General features: G+C 45.6%; 1 long non-coding RNA gene across 1 annotated transcript; it reads left to right on the top strand.

Moving 5' to 3' along the window:
* Positions 1-6,900: 6,900 nt before the first annotated feature.
* On the top strand, positions 6,901-7,604 carry LOC116183185 (uncharacterized). The gene is made up of 2 exons (XR_004147725.2): positions 6,901-7,255; positions 7,340-7,604. It is a non-coding gene; the product is annotated as an uncharacterized LOC116183185 (long non-coding RNA).

Here is a 7,604-nt window from a genome sequence, read left to right as displayed (position 1 = left end):
GCAAGAGACCTCTCAAGGTCCTCATTTGTGATGTTTGTAGGTGTCACATGGAGCTATTGGTAAATGTTATGGCCAGCTGCTGTCCTTGAGGGCTTTTTCCTCCTGGGAATTCTGATGGATCTCTGGGAACTTTCAGCACTGGCAGATTCCACCCTCACCTGCAGAAAACTGGGAGGATGATCAGGCTCTACTGCACCATACAAGCTGTTGAGTCCTGGTTATTTCCATTTGCCTTTGACTTCAGCAGATTTACCTTTGGTCAGAGAAAATCCTCCTGATCCAGCCCATGGGAGCAAAATCTGCTGATCTGAGCTCGAAGCAGGTGCTGGAGGCTTCTGAGTGAGCCAGCCACACCCCTGCCAGCCAGGCAGCTCCTCTGCCCCATGCCCAGGGAAAGAAGGGAAAACCTCCCCAGTCCCCAGGGTTTGTGGGGAGGTGCAGGGATTGTAGAACAGAGAGATTTCTGCTCCTGGGGGCAGCTCTGAGACCCCTCAGATCTCACCTGAGAGAGAGACAGTCAGCCCAGGGCCTCTCTCATGCCTCTGTCATTCTCCTCCTTCTCCTGGCACAGAGATCTGTAAAATGAGGATGGAGCTGGCCCAGCCCTGGAAACACTCAGGGTGGTGTTGGACAGGCTCTGAGCAGCCTGATCTGCTTGAAAGTGTCCCTGCTCACTGCAGGGCTGGACCCAAATGTTCTTTAAAGACCCTTCTGACCCAAACTATTCTATTTTCTACAATTCTTAGGGAAAGAACTGTGGCAAGCACATTTCTCTCCCTCTCAGGATTTTTCATAGAGGAGCACACAGAGGAAAGAAAGAGAAAACAATTTCCATTTCTGCTCCTTGTTTTTCCTATGTGGAATGTGTTTGGAGAATTGTTTACCTGGGGTGAGTGCTTGGTTGGATTCTGGTGAGGATTGTTTGAGCCTGGTGGCCAATCCAATCCAATCCAATCCAATCCAATCCAATCCAATCCAATCCAACCCAATCCAATCCAACCCAACCCAACCCAACCCAATCCAGTCCAACCCAATCCAATCCAACCCAATCCAATCCAACCCAACCCAATCCAACCCAACCCAACCCAATCCAATCCAACCCAATCCAATCCAATCCAATCCAACCCAACCAAATCCAAACCAACCCAATCCAATCCAATCCAATCCAACCCAACCAAATCCAACCCAATCCAATCCAATCCAATCCAATCCAATCCAACCCAGCCTACCCGGGGCTGGGCTCTCAGAGAGGGTCACAAGTTGTGTTAGAGTTGGAGAAAGTAGTATATAGTTTTAGTATCCTCCTTTTATATAGTACATTAATGTATTTTAGCATAGTTATAATAAAGAAACCATTCAGCCTTCTGAATTCAGTCAGACATTGTCATTTCTCCCCATTGGGTTCACCTACATTTACAATAAAGAACTTGTCAGGAGAATTGCTCATGGAGACAAATGTGATTAAATGGCTCTGTGCTGCTGTGAGTTACACATTCACCACTTTTTGACCTCCACACCTTTCTCCTGGCCACAAACCCTTCTCCATCTCAGACCAGCCTGGGCTCAAGACATTCTCAAGTTTTGGGGGTGAAACAGAGAAAATTGGCTCATTTTTCAAAAATAGCCCAAAATGATCATTTGTGACTCAGCTGGGTCAACCATCCCTGCAAAAACCCAGGGAAAGGGAGGAAAGGAGGATCTTATCCAGCATTTTCAGAGAGCTGGAGGGTTTTGATCCTGCTCCTGGGGAAGCAGGAGAAGGTCACACCATGGGGGCACCCAAAGTGCAGAGCTGATGTGGGGAACCAAAAGTGCCTTCCCCAGTCAGCAGAGTGAGATGGGCTCTGCTGGGGCAACTCTGGGCACAGCTCTGGTTTGAAATCCCTGGAGAAAAGTGATACTATTGGAGCATTTCTAAAAACTAAAATAAAAATAAAAATACCCAACCAAATAATTACCTGAAGCAGTCATGGTCTCAAAATAAAATGTTTTTTTTTTTTTTTTCCCTAGCTTGCAAATAACACTGATTGCTTCCAAGTTGTTTTGATGAGATGTCTGTGACGGAGAAGTGAAATTTTTAAATTTCATTTAAGTTTGCATAAGTTGACTCATTAGCAGATAATCAATGATTCATTAATTCTGCAAGGAAAACTTCGTGATTTACACCAAGAGGCATGGATTTCTGCAACTTTTGTCTTCAGAAGAAAGCTGAATACATGAATGGAGTAAAACTGAAGGTACAAGTAGCAACATACACAGATTAATCAGCTCCTCCACGGCCCTTCCTCCACTCCAGCAGCCTCCCCAGTCCAACTCCTCCTGCCTTGCAAACTGAATTCCTCCCTCCTGCATCCTCAGCCTTTCACAAAATCTTTGCTGCCTGCACAAAGCCCTTCAAGGTGACATTTTTCCAGCCTGGAAACAGAAGCTGGACCCCAATCACCACCGTCTGGGTTTTTTTTTCCCCTCTCCATCAGGCAGGTGTCCAGTGAGGGGCTGTGACCTGACATTGATGTTATAATTAGGCTGGTTTCCATCTCACAGAACAATTGCCGGCATTCTTGCCGGCGGTCAGAGTTCACCCAGGGCCAGGGATGCTGTGACATTGATTGGCAGCTCCCAGCCCAGCCACCATCTCCTCCTTGTCAGCTCTGGGCTTATCAATTAGTGGCTGCACAGCTTAATGAGGTTTTGATGATGGAGGGCGGGTGGGATTTCATTCCCACCCAGGCAAACACCGTGGCAATAACTTTGCTCCCTCTGGTGTGATGTTTTCTTCCAGAGCAGTGACTTCATCGGGAAATTGGGAGCCTTTCTCTTTTTTTACAAGGAATCCTGGCTGGAAAAGTGTCCTGAGTGACAGGGTGCAACATTAAGAGTGTCTGAGGGGGCAGCTTTGCTGGAGTTTCAGAGCACTCTGCTGATGGAGGGCAAATATTTCAGCTGAGCTTTAAAAACCCAGATTTTCTGTCCGTGCTCATTAAAAGCAGGAGGGTTCGTGCCACAAGAAATCCTGTACAGCAGCGTGGTGACTGGTGATGGTCAGAGAGCTTTCCCTGATGGAGTTCTGTGAAACTGCACTGAGCTCTCCAAATGGCATTACTGCATGCTGCCCCTCTTTATTTCAGTGCTTCCAATTTGCTTTTAATTCTCCCATCTTTTATGTTAATGCTCCCACTTTTGGTTTTAATGCTCCCATTTTTGCTTTTAATGCTTCCACCTTTGGTTTTAATTCTCCCACTTTTGGTTTTAACACTCCCATTTTTGGTTTTAATGCTCCCACTTTTGGTTTAATGCTCCCACATTTCTTTTTAATGCTCTTCCTTTTGGTTTTAATGCTCCCACCTTTGGTTTAACGCTCCCACCTTTGGTTTTAACGCTCCCACCTTTGGTTTTAACGCTCCCACCTTTGGTTTTAATGCTCCCACCTTTGGTTTTAATGCTCCCACCTTTGGTTTTAATGCTCCCACTTTTGGTTTTAGTGCTCCCATTTTTGGTTTAATGCTCCCACTGTTGGTTTTAATGCTCCCACCTTTGGTCTTGACACTCAGAGAGAATAGATATACTATAAATATAAATATATATATATATATATATATATATATATATATATATATAGACTATTAATGAAAAATAAATTTTATTTATTTTTTAAAATATATTTTATATATTTTATAAACATTATTTTAATATAGTATTTATTAAATATTATACTTATATCATATTTATTAATTATTAGTACTTTTGATATTAATCATTAATATTTGCTATTATGAATGTTTATATATTTATTTTAGATATATTACATTAAAATTAGCTATATATTATTTATATACTTTAGATATAAATTTATATATTTGAATTAAAAAATATTTTTCACTAAATAACAAAAACTTTAAGTTTTTAAGTGTAATAATATATATAAAGCAAAATAAAAATTTTAAAACAATGTCAAGTCCTTCTTCTTCAGCTTCTTCATATGTTTAAATAATGCTTTATAATTAAACAAAAAAATCCACATCGCAAACTTTAAATAATTCATTATTGAGCTAAAAATAAAAATAATTTAAACATCAATGGACAATCTCATGGCTCTGCCATGAAGACCTTGAGGAGTGGTTGGTGTCCTTTGAGGATGCCCAAAAACAGGGGACAGAGGTTGTTGTCCCCACCCCACGTGGACTTGAGCCCCATGGATCAGGACACCTGATGGAGTGTTGGAATCTGGTATTGATGATTCTGGGATTGTAGAAAGTCTCTGTCTGTCAGCCCCGCTGCCAAAGCAGAAGCCATAATTGGTCTGTGCTGGTTTCCAGGTTGTTTATTCTGTTTATCTCTCACATGTTCTGCTGCCCTGCCCAGCTCTGTCCTGCAGGGCAGCGTGTGGGGCTCTGCCCTCAGTGGGATGTGACAAACATTAAATACCAGAAACTCCCTGGGCTGCATTTACAAGAACGTGCCAAGATCTGTCACCTACGTTGGACAGTGTGTCCCCAGCCTGAACCAACAGAAAAATGCCAACACCACAGTGAGACATGGAGGGCATGAAGAAGGAGAAAAAGGACAAGGCACACCCAATTTCCTCCAGCTTGTCCCCTTTGGACCCCTCATCTAGAATCCTAAAATTTGACTTTTGCACCCGTGCCACACTTAATTATTACTGATATCAAACACTCAGAGCTGGTAATTCATCCTGTAAGATTGAAAACTCTTTTCCATGGACAGAGATCACAGCCAGTGTCTCTGGGGGCTCTGTCCAGGGGGGTTCCTGGCCCCTGCCAGGGTCCCAGACCTGCCAGGGCAGCCAGAGGGATGCCCTGGACTCCCACAATGGAGCTGCACTGACACGTTTACCTCTGACATTAAAGCACCAAAAACCCAAACCTGGGTTTTTAGTGAGAATTTGGAGGGAGGCACCAACAGTTCACAGCCCCAACCACCAGCCTGGAGCTGCACAACCCCCCCAGCCAGGCTCAAGCACTGACATTATTCCTCACTCCGAAAACACAAGCTTGGAATGTTCAGGACCTGCCAAAATTTGCCTCAGCATCTCCCCACACGGGTGAATTCAGCTCATCATCCCCTTTGAGGGGAGGGCTGGCTGTCCGAAAAGGAGATGGGTGTGGCAAGCACATTTCTCTCCCTCTCAAGATTTTTCACAGAGGTGCACAGAGAGAAATGAAAGAGAAAATTTCTTTTTCTGCTCCTCATTTTTACCATGTGGAATGTGTTTGGAGAATTGTTTCCCTGGGGTGATTGCTTGGTTGGATTCTGGTGAGGATTGTTTGAGCCTGGTGACCAATCCAACCCACCTGGGGCTGGACTCTCAGAGAGGGTCACGAGTTGTGTTAGAGTTAGAGAAAGTAGTATATAGTTTTAGTATCCTCCTTTTATATAGTATTTTAATGTATTTTAATATAGTTATAATAAAGAAATCATTCAGCCTTCTGAATTGAGTCAGACACTGTCATTTCTTCCCATTGGGCTCTCCTGCATTTACAATAGATGTGTGCTCAGGGCTGTGTTTCTACAGCTGCTGCCTTAGTTTGAACAGACAGGTGTCTGCTAAGGAAGGCAGGAGTCTCCCCTGAAATGGAAAAAGTAAACTCCCTCCCTCTGAATTGTTACAATTTTAAAGTTAAGGGGCTCTCAGGCAAAGATATGGGCCCTGGAAGATATTTCCCAGAGAAGCTGTGGCTGCCCCATCCCTGGGAGGGTCCAAGGCCAGGCTGGACAGGGCTTGGAGCAGCCTGGGATGGTGGGAGGTGTCCCTGACCATGGCACAGGTGGAATGAGGAATATTAAAAGTCCCTTCCAACCCAACCCATTCTCTGATTCTTTGACAGGAAAAAAAAATTAACTTTTCCTGCCCAAGCCACCTCACCTGGGTACCAAAAGGCACCACCCAGGCTGCCCAAACAGGGCATCACCCTGATACCTTGTGAGGATTGACCCAGAACAGAGACTGGACAGACCTAAAGAATAAATTAGGGATTTATTCAAGGATCTCCTCCATGGATCCACCTTGGGCAGCACCAGAGCCCAGCCAGGGCTGCACCCAAATGACCCAAAATGGTCCCAAAATGCACAAGCGCTCCCGGGGCTCTCCCTGGGATCAGTTCTGCTCCATTGGCACCTTGGAGTTCATTGTCCCATTCCAGCTCCAGCCCAGGCAGTCCCATCCTGCTTGTTTTTCCCTCTCCAGCCCACGGTGTTTGTGCTCCTGGGCTGAGGTTTGGATCATTTGTCACAGAATCACAGAATAATGAGGTTGGAAGAGACCTCTAAGATCATAAAGTCTAACCTATGCCCTGACACCACAACCAGACCATAGCACCAAGTGCCAAGTCCAGTCTTTTTTTTAAACATATCCAGAGATGGTGATTCCACCACCTCCCTAGGAAGACAATTCCAGTATTTTATTATTCTTCCAGTGAAAAATATTTTCCTAATATCCAACCTAAACCTTTCCAGACGTAGCTTGAGGCTGTGTCCTCCTGTTCTGTCAGTGCTGCCCCATGGAAGAGACCGACCCCAGCTGTTTGAACCTCCCTTCAGGAAGCTGTAGAGAGCAATGAGGTCCTTGGTCCCTTGGCTGGAGCAGGAATTGTTTTGTCTCCCTGCTCTGCGCAGAGAGCTCAGCATCCCCTGATACGAAGCCCAGAATTACACACTAAAGCAGCACAGAATATGAAAAACATGAAAGCCAAAAGCTGAGGCATCACCCCACTGCTGCTGCAGCTTCCTCCCGAGGTGCCAGCAGTCAGCAGTGCTGAGGTTGAACATCTTCACTGCCAGGTTCCCCTGCACGCCACCGAGTCATGACGTGCAGCTGCTTCCAAGAGAAGGAGGGGAAAAAATGAGGCCAAGAGAGGTGAGGCAATTTCCCAACATCCCTGGGAGTCGGTGTTGGGAGCACGGAGCTGATCTGCTCCCTCTGCTCTCCAGCCCTCCGCGCCACAGCCAAGGGGCTCTCAAAGGTGCTCCAGCTGAGTGGATCCTTCTGCCACCTAAATCAGCTCTGAGAGGAGAAACCACAGCAAAATAACAGCTCTGGATCTGAATACTCTTGATTTTTCTGCCTCTCCATGCAGCTGTGTAGAGTTTTTTTGCTTTTCTCCTCTTTCCACCTTCCTTTTCCGTCCAGGATGGTGAAACACGAGCAGCAACATTAGAACTGTCGTCTTTTCAACAGCCCAAGCCCATCTGGAGGTGACCCCAGGACCAGAAATCCCAGGAATCATGGCTATTTTTGGTAGGCAACATAGCAAATTGCTGGAGGGGCGGAGGGTGTTGTAATTTCTCAGCTCCTGTTCGTAATTGCAATTCTCACCTTCAGGTGAGAGACTCAGAGGTGAGAAATCCTCAACCTGACAGCAGCCAGGAGCTCCAGGGCAGCAGAAAACAGAGCGGTGATGGGTCCCAGTGTCCTTCAGCCCCTTCCACTCTTTTGGGGTGGGTGTCCACCCCAAAATTAATTTTCCATCACCACCAGGAGGGATTTAATGGTTGGACATCGCTGCCGCCTGCTCAAGGGTCTCCACCACCTCATTATACCAAATGTTCTCATCAAGAATCTTCTCAATAAAGACAACTTGCCCACA

The sequence above is a fragment of the Lonchura striata genome, chromosome 1 (genome assembly GCF_046129695.1).
Source record: "Lonchura striata isolate bLonStr1 chromosome 1, bLonStr1.mat, whole genome shotgun sequence".
Lineage (NCBI taxonomy): Eukaryota > Metazoa > Chordata > Aves > Passeriformes > Estrildidae > Lonchura > Lonchura striata.
The sequence above is the reverse complement of the archived record's forward strand: the minus strand, read 5'-3'. Positions and strand labels throughout refer to the sequence as shown.